Source organism: Kogia breviceps, chromosome 5, assembly GCF_026419965.1.
Source record: "Kogia breviceps isolate mKogBre1 chromosome 5, mKogBre1 haplotype 1, whole genome shotgun sequence".
Taxonomy (NCBI): Eukaryota; Metazoa; Chordata; class Mammalia; order Artiodactyla; family Physeteridae; genus Kogia; species Kogia breviceps.
In genome coordinates this window covers 104,289,610-104,307,437 of record NC_081314.1, presented here as the reverse complement: position 1 = coordinate 104,307,437, position 17,828 = coordinate 104,289,610, and positions in this window count along the sequence as shown.

The window sequence follows — 17,828 nt, the reverse complement described above, 5'->3', positions numbered from 1 at the left end:
TTTTGGTTTTTTTCTTAGCTGAGTCGCCTTATTTGACCCTTGCCATTCAAGTTCACCAGGCAAAATACAACTCTTATGTCTGTGAACTCTAAGATAAAGGCTCCTGCTTGGTCCAGTTCCTTCCTTCATGGTTGTTAATGAACATTCAAGCCTTTTCCTCTCTCTGGAACCTAGATCCACACGACCCTTCATACCGGGCTCCAAAGTGGACAACATTTAAAGGATTCTGCCCACTTGTATCTGGTGAGAAATGTGGTGACAATGCAGGTAGTTAAAAAATGTAATATACCTGTGCTCAGTAATTAATTATTCCTGAGTAATGAAGTGAGGTTCTGGCCTTACTCTTTAAAACTTTATACGGTAATTCTATACCATCTTCCAACATTGTCTTTCACCCTATACCATTCACAATAACTTTGGACTGGCAAAAGCTCACTGGGATAAAATCATTTTGTATTGTGTTTATGATTTGGAACTTACTTTACCACTTGGTCTACAAGAGTATTTTAGCAAGAAAGCATAGGACAAGGTTTGACTTTTATTTTCCTTATAAGATATGTCAGTTAAAATGTATCTCCTTACAATGATGTAGTAACTACTTTTCAATGGGGTTTTACTCTGCTCTTTGTTTTCATTGCCTTTATAAATTAGGATATGGCTTTGTTTTAATTACATGTTTTTAATTACCTAGTTATCTAGTTATCAAATAAAAGTGCTACTACTACTGTAATTGGAGGTCATCAAATGCTTAGCAACACCCTCGGGCAGATTATCATTTTGTATCTTAATTAAAGTGTTAGTGCTACACATTCCCTATAGCATCATTTGCTTGGTGTATGTAATTTCATGATTTGATCCAATAACATAGGAAGACGGGATGCTCTGTATTCAGCTGAAGGGAAAAATCCATAACAAAGATGTTACTGGTATTTTACATACATTCTTTGAAACTCAGAGCCCTTCTGGACTTCCTTACCTGATAAATATTTACTGAGTCAATTTGTACCTATATTCCTTTTAAAGAATTTGAAGTGGAAAATGTAATTAGCAGCAACCACAAAAGGCTTTGCAGCAGCAAACATATTATTGTAATATATCTTTTGGTTCAAGATAAAGTAGGTTATGTTTTTACCCCCACTGTTTACACAAATGAATTATTGCTTTATTTTTAAATATTAGATTTGAAAATCAGAGAAAGCTTAGAATCTTTTCAGAGACTAGGTAATTCAAGTTCATCCTATGTATTTTTCATATTGAGTAATCTCAAGTATTGTGCATCTTCTTATATTATAGTCTATTCAGAAGTTTTTGGTTTTATAAATTGGTTAATTTATTACTTTCTCTTAAACTTTTATTAAATAAAAATATAATTTTGTTATAAAAGTATTCTTCTATGTTGTATTAATTTCTATTAACATATCAATTAATACTGATATTCTAACAGACTTTTAATAAATTATCATAGATATAGAAAAAAAGACTGTGTAAATCATAAGAAATAAAGTTTCTGGAAAAACTTCAAAAGTGAATTCAATATAATTAAATAGATCTCCAAAGGTTAAATAAAAGCAAAAATACAGAAAGTAGAAGACATTCACTTTTTTAAAACAAATCAACAAAAGCACTGTAACTAATCACAAAATCAGTGCCTTTGAGAAATGCTACCTTTAAAAAATAGCCCAGTCAATCAGCTAAGGTATTTGTGAGAAAATGAGAAAACCTAGGTTATTTGGTTTAGCTTCACCCTCAATGTTGGGACATTGAACAAGTCATTTTAATCTTTCATACCTAGATGTCATCGGTGATATCTATGTCTACAGAATCCTCAAGGATATTGTAAGACTAATAAATATAAGTAAAAGGTTTTTTTAAATATTGAATAAAAAGTTATATAAAACAATTCTGTTTCTATCATTAATTATTGAATGTTACATAAGTTTCCAAACTAGATTATCAAATGACACTTCATCATTCTCATTTAACAAATATTAGACTCTATCCTACTTCTGTTTCATCCCTTTCATTTTTTCATTTTAACATGGAAGAAAAATATACTGTTGTACTTTTTAATACTTTAAGTAGATATGCTACTTGTGTGCCTTATGAAGATCTTAGCATATTTTATATTCATAAGGTACCAGTGATGAAAGGAAAAATAGGCATAATTTTACAGATAGCATAACTCTGATAGAAAAAAATTCAAAATGTGATTAGTGTTATGTTACTATGAGAACTTACCACAGAAAAGCTCTCCATTAAAGCCTGGCTGAGAATTTGTCTGATAACTTATAATTAATTTTAAAATTAAGGCACACAGTCACAAACACACATTTAGTCCATTTGGGCCATATGGAAAGAAGAAAACTAACCTGATATTCCTGGGAGCCCCACAATTCATCCACGCTAATGAGTCAAAATCACCTCTGAGTGAGAACACTAAGTAAGAACAGTCTTAAAGGAAGCTATGTGCGTGACTGAGAGGGGACGATTACTAGGGGTCATAAGTTAATTTTTAAATAGACACAGAAATACACAGTATAATGGGAAGCTGAGTAAAAGAAATCTTCCTCTGATTCATCTTGACTCCTCAAATCATTCTCTATTCCCCCAAGAGATCTCAGAAGTGAGAAATGACTTGTCAAATGTGCATGCCACAGAGAACAGCGAGCCTCAGTTTTCCTGCAGGGCTCATTCACAAAAGTCAAACAATAATAAAAGAATTACAAATTTATTTCTAAAAGAGCCCCTGGTGTGGCCTGCTAGCAAGATGATGCCTCCAGCCCCATGAGAGCAGAGAAAAAGCAGGAACATAATGCTAACTACCAGAAATGGGTAGTGGGTTTTGCTTCCCACAGAGCTTGTGGGTTGGATTTATCCCTTGCAAATTTCTTTCCTTATTTGAAGTTCTTTTCTCTCAGTCAACATTCTTTGCTTTTATCAATTCTACGAATAAGCAGTTATGACAAGACTTTACATATCAGTGTACAGGGAAAAATAGTTCCAGCAATTTGACTTTAAATTGCAGGTGCAAAAAATCCACCTTAGGATTAGTTCCTCTTGTCTCTTGTTATCTTTGTCATTTTCTTAATAAAGCTACATTTCCTAAATGTATTTGATAAGTGGAAATTTCATCCTAAGATTGATTAACCTACAGCATTAAAACAAATAAACAAACAAACCAAAAAAAAACCACTTTAAATATCCAATGTGCCAAACTGTTAATAAAGTGAAAGTTCTTATGATAGGTTAAATCAAATGTAAACTCACATGAAATGTCCATTTATTAATCTAAAAAGTGGAAGGAGGTACTCTGTTAGTTGGCAGACATTATTAAACTAAAAAATTCTTGGCTTATGTATATGAGTACCAAATTTCTAAGATCCAAAGGCACTTTAAAATTACAGTGGAACTGTTTCTGGGTTGGCCACATGTGGTTAAGTTGAACTGTGGCTAATTTAGGCAAGTGGCCCATTTAAAGGATATATGATACTATGTTCATATTATTTTTATAATGCTCTGCAGACTGAGTAAAGGGTATCATCAATCTGACATTATTCAGTGATTTTCTCATTTTCTAATTAAGAAGATTTAATAATTAGCTAGTTTACTATCACTCCCATATTAACAAGAGTTAGGTTTCATCTATGAGTACTTTATGTTTGTCAACACTGATGGGAAATTTAGAATTTTTATCTGCTAGCCTCTATCAATTATGATTAGCAAGATTTCATTCCTGTACTACTATTAGTTCAAAATCGAATGTAAAAAGTTCTTCTTGCTAGAATACTTTATATTTGCAGAAGATATAGGTATTCGTGTGATGTTCTTAAATAAAATTTTATGCGTCAAAAATTGTGTGGCTAAAGACCACACAATTTTTAAAAACGTTTCTGTGGCAGAAAATTTCAGCAAGCAACTCTGCTCTTTTCCTTATAGACATATGTAAAAACTGTCTACTGTAAAACTTTCACAAATTCTTAAATCTGCAAATTCCAGTGTAGCATACAACTTACTCCATATGAATTTCGTAAAGTTTAACCTCCTCAGAGACACTGCATGATGTGTAGAAAATATTTTCAAACAGAATTGAGATGTCAACCCTAGGTGTTTGGCCTGACCTGCTAGTTAAGTCAGTCATTACTCATACCATCATAGATCAATGGTTTAATTCTGTGACTCTTATGCCTAGACCAGTGAAGTTCCTTGAAAATATTCAATATCTCAAACATCAAACTGTGAATGCAAAGTGTCTGTTGTACACAATGCACTATGTCAGCCACAAATTTGTTATTATGACTGATGGGTTCCTTATTATAACTGGATTCTGAAGCAGGCGTATTGTAATCGCTCACTCACAAAACTCTCACTCTCTCTCTCTCTCTCTCTCTCTCTCTCCCCTCCCCTCGACCCCGCATCTCCATCTCTGTCTCTCCCTTTCTCAGTCTCACACACACAAACACAATGTACAAACACAGCTGATAAGCATCTATTGACTCTTGTTGCTAATATTCAGCTTAAAGTACTTGATAGAATGCAATAAAGGAGAAAATAAAGCAAAGAAAAAATATAGTACATAGAAAATACAAAATAAAATGGCATATATAAAAATAAACATATCAACAATTACAATAAAAACATAAATGGATGAAAATATCCTATTAAAATTGAACAAGTAGCTCTTCCTATAATCAACTACTATATATACGGCATTATTAGACTCTGGAGGATTTAAAGAGGTAGAAGTAGAATTTGTTTCCTCATGGAGTTTACAAGCCCCGAGTTATATTTTGAATCAAAGAATGAAGTACTGCCCCCAAGAACAAGTCAAATCACTTTCTTTGATCTTTTCCAATGTTCAGGGAAAAGCCCATATTTGTCTATACACAAGTCACTTCATGTAGCTACCATTTTGATAGGGTTATTTCCTAAATATCATCGCAGTTCCTTAAAGAAATGTACAATGTGCGCCCCCAACACTGGCATCTCCAAATGAAAATACTTTTATTGCCCTTAAAGATTTTTAGGTGTAAAAGTGTGTTTTAAACATAAGAACACAACTGAACAGTAACAGGTTTAAATTTATTTTCAAACAACTAAAAAGGATATGCAAAGTAGATAACTCTAACCTTGCCCAAAGACTGTGATTTAATGAGATACCCTCTTGCTTACCCTCAGTTTAGACCAAAAGCAAAACTGACAACTCAGGTGGAGAGGTGGTAAACGAGAAACGAAACTTGGCCCGTGGTTTCATGTTTAAAGCAAAAAAAAAAAAAAATTCAGATTCAGAGGAGTTGAAGATAATGCAATGCAAACTTGACTTGTATGCATTAATAAAAAATAGCTTAAAATTAGTAAAGAATTGAAAAAAAGTCAATGCAGAACTGCATAATTTACACAATCTTTAGGATTTCAAATTACAGTAACTTCACTTATATAATTCAAACATAGAAAAAATACTGACAGCAAATTTATGAAAATATTTAGCAAAATAAATAATCAAAGATGGCAAAATTAACATTTTAAAATATAATTTTACCTATTAAATTGGCAAAGATTTAAACATTAAATACTGAAGCTGAGCAGGATAAGAGGTGTGGAGTGTGGACAAGACTTCTTGGACTATTTTTTTGTTTGTTTTGTTTTTTTGCGGTACGCGGGGCCTCTCACTGCTGTGGCCTCTCCCGTTGCAGAGCACAGGCTCCGGACGTGCAGGCCCAGCGTCCATGGCTCACGGGCCCAGCCGCTCCATGGCATGTGGGATCCTCCCAGACCGGGGCACGAACCCACGTCCCCTGCATCGGCAGGCGGACTCCCAACCACTGCGCCACCAGGGAAGCCCTTCTTGGACTGTTGATTGAGCATAATTTGATTAAGCTTTCTAGAGGATATTTAGAAACATCTTTGAAAAGAAATCCACTTCTAGGATTTTACCCTGGAATGTAATTATGGCCACGTGCAAAGATATACATACATGCATTTTTACTGCAGCATTGTTTGCAAAAGTGACTGGTACATATTAAGAGCTTGATAAGTAATAGTTGCGAAATAACTCCATTTGAGAGATGGAGAAAATAGAATTCAAAGAAATCAAATTTCACATAATTCTTAATGGACTGAACCAAAAATGAAACCTGATTTCAATTAAACCCATTTAGAATTGTCTATGCAATTCCAAAGTTCATGCCTTGTCCACATCACCATATTTCTTTTCTCTGATTCCCAGGCTCTTTAATAGACTCAACATCACAACCTTCTCTTGGTTTAGTTTATTCTCTCTATATAATAATTTCTCAAATTCTAACTATATTTCTTATTTTTTCCAATGCAAATATCTCAAATCACCAAACCCTTTGCCTATTCATGACTAACATTGCTTGAGGGGGCAGGAAGCCCATTTTATTAAAAATACTTTTCTTTTTAAAAGAAAAATGTTTTCTTGTAACATGTTTACCATGATCTCTTAATTGTGACCTATCCAAAATGGCATATTCCATCCAATAGTCACTAAAATCCTTATCTAGAAAAACAAATATGTGCTCATGTAAGAAATGGACAGTTATCTATTTTACTCCCCCTCACACCCAACCCCACATTAAAGGATAGTAGCACTTACAACAGTGGCTCTCACAGGAAAATATTTTTTTTTCAAGAGCATATACGTACTAGGTAAGAATCATAGTCTCATTTTCTTTATCCCTGAAAATTTTTCTATTCCCTGATTTCTTAGAATATACCCACAGCAAGAAGAAAAAGTAAATCTAATGCCAAAGCTCACACTATAGACTGTGTGTCTGTGGGCAATGCGGCCTAAACCACTCCAGAGGTTTAAAGTTTCACCATCTTTCTTATTAAGTGCTATTTGTTATGCCAAGAAGCTGCACTGGTCTGTGTGCAGAAAACATTCAGTAGCCAGTGCTCCTGTCTTTCAGTAACTTTGTTTACACTTTTCAGACCCCATGTTTGTATAAATGACTTCCTAATTTTAATAGGGACTCCCAAATGTAGTTTTGAGAAGCACAGGAGTTTCTCAAATTAGGAACAGTATAAACTGCCCCAAACATAAAGTAAAAACTTGACTGAAATTTACATTAAATAAGAAATAATATTTACCATCCAGCATTTTTAGGAGGCGGAGTTAAGAATGTTAGGAAGTAAAATGATAATAAGGTTAAAAATTACTGGCCCACAGTCAAGGAGAAAAGGAAACATAATATTTAATAATAAGAGAGCATGGTACTCGAGTATTAAAACATTTATTTTTTAACAGCAAAGAATAATTACCTCAGCTCACTTTATTTAGGGAGTATATTAAAATGTTAATAATGGTTTTTTTAGATAGTAGAAACAAGGACAAATTCACTTTTTCATTTAAATTTATTTTTCTTTACATTTTTATGAATACTTTATATTTCCTATAATGAATATGTATTTCTTTTTTAAACTTTAAAATAAAGGGTGCTGGAATAAATGTCACATGTGGCATAAAACACATATTAATATTTCAGTACAACTTTGCCTCTTCCTCTAAAGGCAAAATAGGGATTTTTTAAATGTCATATTCAATTTTAAATTTCATATCCGTAACGTTAGGATGATTTAACTTTGGACAAAGCCTTATCAAATTAAATCTCGACCAAATCATATTTGTTCTCATATCAAATGCTGCAAGTCATTGTTTAGTTCAAAGATTCCAATTTCCTTTTACTAAATTGGCTTGCCCATTAAGTCAAATGTCAGCCTAGTTTGAGTACGTAGATGCAGTTTTTATGGTATTTTTAAATATTTAAACTTTTCAATTAAGTGCAAACTAGAATTGGTTCAATAGAATGATAGCATTTGGAATAAATTGGGATTTACCAACTTATTCCAAATGCTCTCTTCTAAAACATTTGAAAATAATATGATATTTCTGGAAAAGTGCAAATATTTCCAAGTGAAAATTTTCTAAAGTAATGAACTTTTTATTTGAGCAGTCTTACGAGGATGAATGTTGACTTTTAACATTTTTCTCTTTCACTCGGATTTACCTAGAAAGTTTTCTAGTATGGAAGACGTCTAAAGATTGTTTACGAAGCTCTCTAGGAAGGAGAACCACTGGCCTGATGTCAGTTTGCCACTGTAAAGGTACAGCTCTATTAGCAAGAAAAATGCACAGGGAAGATGACTTGTAATAAATATCTATAATTCTCATTGCAATGACTTTTTAAAAATGGAGATTAAGAATGAAATCTGTTTGCTGAGTATTCATTTGGTACCAAGGAACTTTTAAGTGGTTGACATGTATTATGACATTTAATTTAATCCAGTCCACCTTCCTTCCCTCTCTTTTCCCATAGGGGTCAGACCTCCATCTCAGTCCTAGAGTCTCTCCCCACCTTCTCTACCTCCATCTCCCAGTAAATCTCTTGCCTACTATTGTCATGAGGGCTGCTTCTCTGCAAACTGGAACTAACACGTGAAGAAAAAAATTTTTTTTCTCTGAAAGAATACAAATTTTCTGAGGGTTCAATAATTCTTTTGGGAAACGCTTTCCTTCAGACATGTCAAAATGCAGTATTCTACACAGTGGAATAACAAGCATTTTATACGTTTTCATACTGCTAAAGTCATATATAAAGCAGAGAATTATAAAAGGGTGCCTCTGAGAAGTATCTTGATTAGCTGGCTTAAGAAAAGTCCTGGGGCTTCCCTGGTGGCGCAGTGGTTGAGAATCCGCCTGCCAATGCAGGGGACACGGGTTCGTGCCCCGGTCCGGGAAGATCCCACATGCCGTGGAGCGGCTGAGCCCGTGAGCCATGGCCGCCGAGCCTGCGCGTCCGGAGCCTGTGCTCCGCAAGGGGAGAGGCCACAGCAGTGAGAGGCCCGCGTACCACAAAAAAAAAAAAAAAAAAAAAAAGAAAAGTCCTGAATGACACCTTAGGTAATAGGTAATAGTTCTTAGTACTATAATGATGAGTAATATTGTAGCTATTATTAGAGCTTATTTGCACCTTTCTCCCACTTCCCTGGAAAATTTAAAGGAAGAATGCCTTAAAATAATGGCATAACTACAAAACTATAATGTGATGTAGTGAGAAACATAAAGGCTTTAGAATCAGAAAAATTTGAGTTGGAAACCATAACAACAAAGTACAAGTTCTGACATTCTCTGCCTCAGTTTCTAACCTGTCAAATAACAGTTTTCCATGGAGTTGTTGAGGTAGGTCACACAGTAATGTCTGTTTTGGTTTTATATTCTTTATTAATCCTATATGCATAAACACAAATATATATTTTAACTAATTTAAAGTAATTTAATTGTGAGGACTTAAAATTTATCAAGTTGTTGTTGAACTATATATATGTTATATAAACTACACATAACTCTATAAATTAGGCATAATATATACATGCCTAAACATGCAGACCCAAAACAGCAGCATCCTCGTTTACTCTTTAAATAAATTATTTAAATTTATTAAATAATAAATTTATTTTAGCTCTTGGGCAGCAAGTTTAATCAATTATGTTTGAGAACTATTTTTATTCAAAGCATTATAAGACATTTATTATTTAGTTCTAGCTAGTGCTATAACAGAAAATACCTTTAAAGAGATACGACAATCAGTCCTTATCCATGTGAATCTATGTCTTTCCTTAGAAACCTCTGTAAGTAAAGTTTTTCAGCTGGGTTAATTAACACAGCTGTGTGTGTATACCTGTAACTCTATCAGAAATTATATATAAAGAGGGAGGGAGGGACTTAAGGCTCTACCAAGCCACGGTTTTTCTCTGAAGATAGGAGAAAGCACAAGCTATAGGCAAGAAATTCTCTCTTAGAAAGTCAAAGCCTTTCTTGGCTTTGACATTTTTGATGTCTAAAGTGCAGAAAAATCTACAAATACAGATCTGCAAACGTTTAAAATGTTCCATCAAAGATCAAAATACCACAGACATTTGATTTATTTCTCTATGTAGAAAAAATAAAAAATAGATATAATATTTTTCCCACTTGTCTGTAATTGTGGTGCTTACAACACTGCCCTCTGGAAAAATCAACTCTGTTTTGGGGCAGGGGTGGTGTTGGCCGAGGGACAAGTAAGGGAATGGGAGATAACATCATCATTGTTGCTGATTTTCCATTTATTTTAGGAAAAGAGTTCCTCCCTTGTGGTTTTTTAATATCTAAAATGACTAGCCAGCTGAGAACCTAAGCTGTTGGGAAGGCTTCTCAGGGAGAGTTAGAACAGGCAGGTGAAGCCTGGGAGAAAAATTCATGTTCTCCAACTGCACTTCAGCTCTGCACTGTGAGGACACTGACCCAGTGGGAGAGGGGAATGACCTCATGGCCACCACTCCCTCCCTATCCTCCACCATTGGGGAACCCTGCCAACAGCAGCTGCCGTGATTGGATTACTTCAGCCACTGAACCATCTTCACATGAATGCGTGGTTTCCGTCTTAACTCTTAAGTTTTCTTCAGCCATTTCTGTTTTTGTGCCTCTCTGCTTTCCATTAAATTCAAAACAGCACTAATTTTTTTAATTGAATGAAAGATGCTTTAAATTCTATAGTGCTTTACAATTTTCAAAAGTTTCACACACGTGATTTCATATAATCCCATAATAACCCTTTTTTTCCCTCCTACCCCTATCTTGCCCCTCCCCCCTTCCCTCTCCTCACTAGTAACCACTAGTTTGTTCTCTATATAGGTGAGTTTGCTTCTTTGTTGCTTTATTCACTAGTTTGTTATATTTTTTAGATCCACATATAAGTGATATATATTTGTCTTTCTCTGTCTGACTTATTTCACTTACCATAATGCCCTCCAAGTCCATCCATGTTGCTGCAAGTGGCAAAATTTCATTCTTTTCTATGGCTGAGTAGTATTCAACTGCATATATATATATATATATATATATATATATATATATATACCACATCTCTTTAATCCATTCATCTGTTGATGGACATTTAGGTTGCTTCCATACCTTGGCAATTATAAATAATGCTGCAAAGAACATTGGGTTGCATGATCTTTTCAAATTAATGTTTTTGTTTTTTTCAGATATATACCCAGGAGTGGAATTGCTGGGTCATATGGTAGTTCTATTTTTAGTTTTTTAAGAAACCTCCATACTGTTTTCCACAGTGGCTGAGCCAATTTACATTCTCACCAAGAGTATACAAGGGTTCCCTTTTCTCCATATCTTTGACAACATTTGTTATTTGTCTTCTTTTTGATGATAGCCATTCTGACAGATGTGAGGTAATATCTCCTTGTGGTTTTTGATTTGCACTTCCCTGATGATTAGTGATGTTGAGCATCTTTCATGTGCCTGTTGGCCATCTGCATTTCCTCTTTGGAAAAATGTTTATTCAGTTCTTCTGCCCATTTTTTAATCAGGTTTGTTGGGTTTTTTTTTGATGTTTAGTTGTATGAGCTGTTCATATATGCCTCATATTAACCTCTTATCAGTCATATCATTTGCAAATATTTGCTCCCATTCAGTAGGCTGTCTTTTTGTTTTGTCAGTGGTTTCCTTTGATGTGCAAAAGCTTTTAAGTTTAATTAGGTCTCATTTGTTCATTTTTGCTTTTGTATCTTTTCCTTCAGGAGACTTCAAAAAAAATATTGCTGCTATTTTTGTCTGCCTATGTTTTCCTCTAGGAGTTTTAACATGTTAAAAATCAGGAGTTTTTTAACATGTTAAATGATTGGTTTTTTCCCTTGCTTTACTGCAAAACACAGAAAGTGAGAAACAATGAAAGCATGACCTTTAGAAATAATGTATTTGAAATTTTCAATGTAAAATCTAGTTAAATTCAGACTCAAAGTCAGTTAAATTTCATGTGCCAAATTTCAAATGGAAATTTGGTTCTCTGCATTTTAAAATTTAGAACATTCTGTTTATAATTATAAAATTTATAATATTCTGTTTAATACAGACATATCACAATGTGCATGATAGATCGAATTAAAGGCTTATTTATATAATTTTTTATAGAATACTACACAAACATTTCTTTCAAAGGAATTGTAAATCATCTACTTCAACCCACTCATTTTTCAAATGAGGAAATTAAGTGAAGGGTCTTATTCAGAAGCAAAAATCCTTTGCGCTTTTTAAAAACTCATTGAGCCTGTACACATGGGTACAATTTAAAATGCTGTTAAGATAGTGATATATTTCAGTTCCAGGTGGTAAGCAGCCACTGTCCCGAGTACTCTTGAGTGCTCACCTATCATGGCCTTCTGTCACCTTCTCTAGGAGCTCCTGGACCCTTCAACATCAACCAACTCAAGGGTTAACACTTTGTAAGCAGGAGGGCTTTGGGAGACAGGCTCCTGCACAGACAGAAGTGGTGCCCACGAGGGTATAGGTTGTTAAATAGTTTTGAGCATCACCTCTGCCTGCAGTCAATGACATAAACTTAAATTCTCAGCTGTACTGGACATTTGTTGATTGAGCCAGCATCCATTCACAAGCTTTACTCCCACCCCCAGGCAGTCACCTATCTGCTTCTTCCCAAAGCACAGCTCATGTGTTTTGGTAAAAGTTGAACCCACTCTCAGCCCCATGGAAAAGCCTTCACAGACTTCACGTCCTCAGTACCTTCCACCCCCTGGCCACAGTCACCACAGGGTGAGCATGCGACCAGCCAACCAGGCCATTCAGAACGCCCGCTCAGCATTGCTCTCTCTCATCCGGGCTCTGTTGAAACTTGCAGCCAATTTAAAAACTGAGTTCTTACTGGCATGGCCAAGCTGCTAAATCAATGAACCCTAACTCCTCCCTACATCTGGACTTTCCAGTCACCTGAACCTAAGCCCGTTTGTTGTCTTCTCTTGTTGTTTTTTGGGTTTTTTTGCGGTACGCGGGCCTCTCACTGTTGTGGCCTCTCCCGTTGCAGAGCACAGGCCCCGGATGCGCAGGCTCAGCGGCCATGGCTCACGGGCCCAACCGCTCCGCGTCATGTGGGTTCTTCCCCGACCGGGGCACGAACCCGTATGCCCTGCATCGGCAGGCGGACTCCCAACCACTGCGCCACCAGGGAAGCCCCTCTCTTGTTGTTTTAAGCCCATTTGATTTGGGTTTTCTTTGAAACCTTAAAAGATCTTAAAGTTGCCCCAGCAGTTTTGCCAGAATTCTCCAGTATACCACTTTAGTTAATTACACCACAAAGTTATAAAACAAAGTAGAATTTCCCAAAATGTGTTCCAAAGAGCACAAATTCCAGGAAAAGCTAATAGTTATTATGGTCCTAAAGAGGAACAGCTCAATAAAGTCAGTAAAATAGACCTGGATCCTCTAACAAAGAAGATTTGCAGTGTACTCAAAATATAATTTTTATTTTTTATTCTTCTCTAATATTTTCAAATTTATTCATTACAGTAATTGTCCCCTCCCCCTGCCTGAAGACCTTGGCAGGTCTCTTGACTTTTCTACTTATTTGGGGGGAAGCGCTTTAAATCTCGAATCAGAGCATTAATTCAGAAAACATAAGAACTTCTGTTCTTTCTTTCTTCTCACAATTCACCTACTCACCAGCTTTCTGGGGAAAGGTGGGGTGGGATAAGCTTGCCAGATTTAACAGATAAAAATATGCGAGGCCTAGTTAAATTTGAAATTCTGATGAATAGCAAATATTTTTTAATAGAAACATGTCCCAAATATTGCATGGGATATATGTATAATAAAAAGCATTCATTGTACACCTGAAATTCAAATTTAACTGAAGACCTTGTATTTTATCTAGCGGTCGTAGATGAAAGCAGGGAGAAAAGGTAAGGGGATTTTTACTTTGCTGAATGACTTCATGTTCTTTGGGCATGGGAGATGGTGAAGTTGACTCATATGGGCCAATGTTAGGGGTTCTTTGAACATTCCATCATAGGGGACCTCTCCAGCATCAACTCTCAAGATTTGAGGGATACTCCTCATTCCCTCAGAATGTCTACCCCCCTTATCCCCTAGTCCATCAACTGGGAGACTCCACACCAGCCCACCCTTGATCCAGGGGAAGCAATGAAACCTTTGTCCCCATACATCTTTGGCCCCATACAGATTGGGCATCAAAGTGATGATGTGCCAACTTTTGCATCTACATTTCCCAGGAGAGAAGCAATTCTAGACTGCAGTGTCCCCAACATATGGGGAAAAACATTAAGCTCTTCAAGTAGTCCCATTAAGCCCTTGCTCACTAGGCTGGTATAGGAGGTAGCAACTTTCCCAAGTGGAAAAGTTTGGGGCCCCATAGCACAGCTACTAGTCTCTCCCAAGAAAATCTTACAAAACCTCTCTATTCTCTGAAAAACATCCAAGTTATGGACTAGGTTCCCAGATACTATGCTTGTACAGTCTGTATATGATGACTTAGCAACTCCCTTGGGAATTTTGCATTTATTTTATCTTGTGCTTAGTTGAAACCTCAATCTTACATTCTGTTATACAGGTTTCTTTTCTGGGAAAATTCTCACAATTTTTAATATAGACTACATTATGAGTCTACATAGATAGCAGCAATTCCCACATGTATTTAATTACGTAAATGTTTTCCTTTTTTCTTTTTTTCAGGGGCTTTTAATAAAATTGGTGTTCTGTGGCATAGACTTTGGAATGTTCTGCCTAAGAAGATTTTTTTAATGATTAAGAGGGAGAGCTCTGAGTCCAGATTTGAATTCTGGCCTTGCCATTACTGTGTAATCTTAAGCTCTGGGCCGCAGTTTCTTTAATTATAGATAATGGTATTTACCTCACTGAGTTGTTGTGGAAGTGAAATTAATCAAAACATGGCAAAGCACTTGGAACAGTGCCTGACACACAATATATGCTCAATAAACATCAACTGTTATCATTACTAGTAGTAGTATCAGCATTAGTAGCAGTATAAGTAGTAGTACTGGGGCTGCTTGGGTGATAATTATAAAATGGCGAACAGAGTTTTAACTACATTGAGATGTGTCATTTTGCAAATTCATATGTTTCTGATTTTACAGGTTTAAAAAAGCAAATGTTTCCATACATTTGAATATGGCTAAGTGGATCAAAATGCCTCCAGAGTCCTTAAATAATACTATAATTTTTGTATCCTCTTGCATTTTAGCCATATAAAACCTTTTTTGAAATGTAGACATTTTCACGTAATTAGAAGTTATATAATTAGGAATTATCTTTAGCTCTTATTTTTAAAGAAAGGAGGATGCTTAATCTAAAAGAAAAAACATTATTAGCAACTTTGGAATGAGAATATAGTAATTACAAAACACAGTTGCCTATTTTACAACGAAATTTCCAAAAATATGCAATCATTTTTGTTTTGTGATTTTTCAACTCTTGCAGCTCTGCCTGAAGCCACAATCTTATGACTTAGAGTACAACACAAGCACACCGTTGTCATTAATTTTTGAGCAGTCTCACTTGCACATGAAACTCAGAAAGGGCAGAAAGAAAAACAGCAAGCCCCACCAGCACATACCTCAAGACCACTCATTTTAAACACACAATTGGTGTTTTCCTGGTGGCACAGTGGTTGAGAATCTGCCTGCCAATGCAGGGGACACGGGTTTGAGCCCTGGTCTGGGAAGATCCCACGTGCTACGGAGCAACTGAGCCTGTGCGCCACAACTACTGAGACTGGGAGGCTGGAGCCTATGCTCCGCAACAAGAGAGGCCGCGATAGTGAGAGGCCCGCGCACCGCGATGAAGAGTGGCCCCCGCTCGCCACAACTAGAGAAAGCCCTCGCACAGAAACGAAGACCCAACACGGCCAAAAATAAATAAATAAATGTATTAAAAAAACAAAAAACCCCACACAGTTGGATCCTAACTTGTGGTAAGCAGCACACCAAGCAAAGGTGGGCCCTAGATGAGCTGGTGAAAAGTCCCGGTCAGAATGTTTGGGTTTGAGTAGCACAGCAACGTTGAGTATCAATTCCATTCAATTTCAACAGACTGTATTGTTATGAGTTGAATTGTACCCTCCAAAAAGATACGTTGAAGTCTTAACCCCTAGTACCTTAGAATGTGACCTTATTTGAACACAGGGTCTTTACAGAGAGAATCAAATTAAAATAGGGTCATTAGGGTGGGCTTTGTTCTAGTATGACTGATGTCGTTATAAAAGGTGGAAATTTGGACACAGACACAGAGGGAATATGATGTGAAGAGACACAGGGAGAAGATGGTCATCTACAAGCCAAGGAATGCCAGAAGCTACCAAACACTAGAAGAGAGGCCCCAAAACAGATCCTTCCCTAGAGACATCAGAAGGAGCATGGCCCTGCTGACAACTTGCTTTCAGACTTCTGGCCTCCAGATCTATGAGACAATAAACTTCTGTTGTTCTAAGCCACCCAGTTTGTGGTACTTTGTTACGGTAGCCCTAGGAAACCAATACAGTGTATGAAAGTATGTCCCTCCAAACATGCAAATTACTAAAAGCAGTTGTCCTGTACTTTTTTCTGCTAACTTCTAATAGCTCATCAAATCTCAGGATCTGCCCTTTGGAGTTAGTAGAAATTCATGTACAGAAGAACCCCACAAAATGAAGAAACAAAGGAGATAAAATGACAAGAATGCCATTTCAGTATTCCCAATTTTTATTTCAAATGGTTAAGGAAGCATCTCTTTTACTGAAGGGGGTCACAAGCCTATTCTGCCTCTGAGATTGCCACATTTAAAAGTAAAATATTGGTGTCAGAGACCAGCCATGTTACACTAAGAATAAATTTTAATTATAATGAATAACCCTCAGATCCAAGGAATGATAGCAAACCTACATTTATTGGCTTTATTGGCTCCACTCAGAGGATTATTTCCAGTAACTAACAGGTCAAAGCTTAAGCCCAGCTCATTCCTGCACACACTAGCCTCTGAGTCCCACTGGAGCCCTCACTTACTGGGCATGACTTAAGCAAGGCAGGGTAGGAAATGAACTGCTTTCTCGCTACCTGCCTCATGCATCACCCTGAAAATGTCCACCCTATTGAAAAAAAAAAAGGCAGGAATTTTTGGTGGCTGGATTGTTGTAGGATTCCTGGTAAAGCACAGTCTTCAAAGCACACCTCAGAAAATTCCCACAGGAGTTAAAAACAGTTTCCCTTTTTTGTACTTTTCTCTTCTCCCTATTCATTCTGCAAAACTACCCACAGAGGCCTTTGCCCCTCAGGTCTCTAATCTGAGTAGTATCACATGTTAAGTCCAAAGTCTCTGGACAGAGAGATAAGACCAGGGAAAACAGGGCCGTGGGTTTCATGGGCTCTAACACTCGCAATAACCACGAGATGTGGGTCTTTGCACGAAGCCCTTCCACATCGGCTACAGAAACCTCAGACTCTTAAGTGTGAAAAGAGGAAGTTGTACTACATGGCTTCAAACGACCCTTACAACTTGAAAATCCTATGAATTTGATTCTTTTGTTTTGTTTTTTAATTTTTTTTTGTGGTCCGCAGGCCTCTCACTGTTGTGGCCTCTCCCATTGCGGAGCACAGGCTCCGGACGCACAGGCTCAGCGGCCATGGCTAACGGGCCCAGTCGCTCCGCGGCATGTGGGATCTTCCCGGACGGGGGCATGAACCCGTGTCCCCTGAATCGGCAGGCGGATTCTCAACCACTGCGCCACCAGGGAAGCCTGTTTTTAAATTTTTATTGGAGCATAGTTGATTTACAGTGTTGTGTTGCTTTCTGCTGTACAGCAAAGTGAATCAGTTATACATATATCCACTCTTTTTTAGATTCTTTTCCCATATAGGTCATTACAGAGTATTGAATAGAGTTCCCTATGCTGTACAACAAATATCATATGATATTGCTTATATGTGGAATCTAAAAAAATGGTACAAATGAA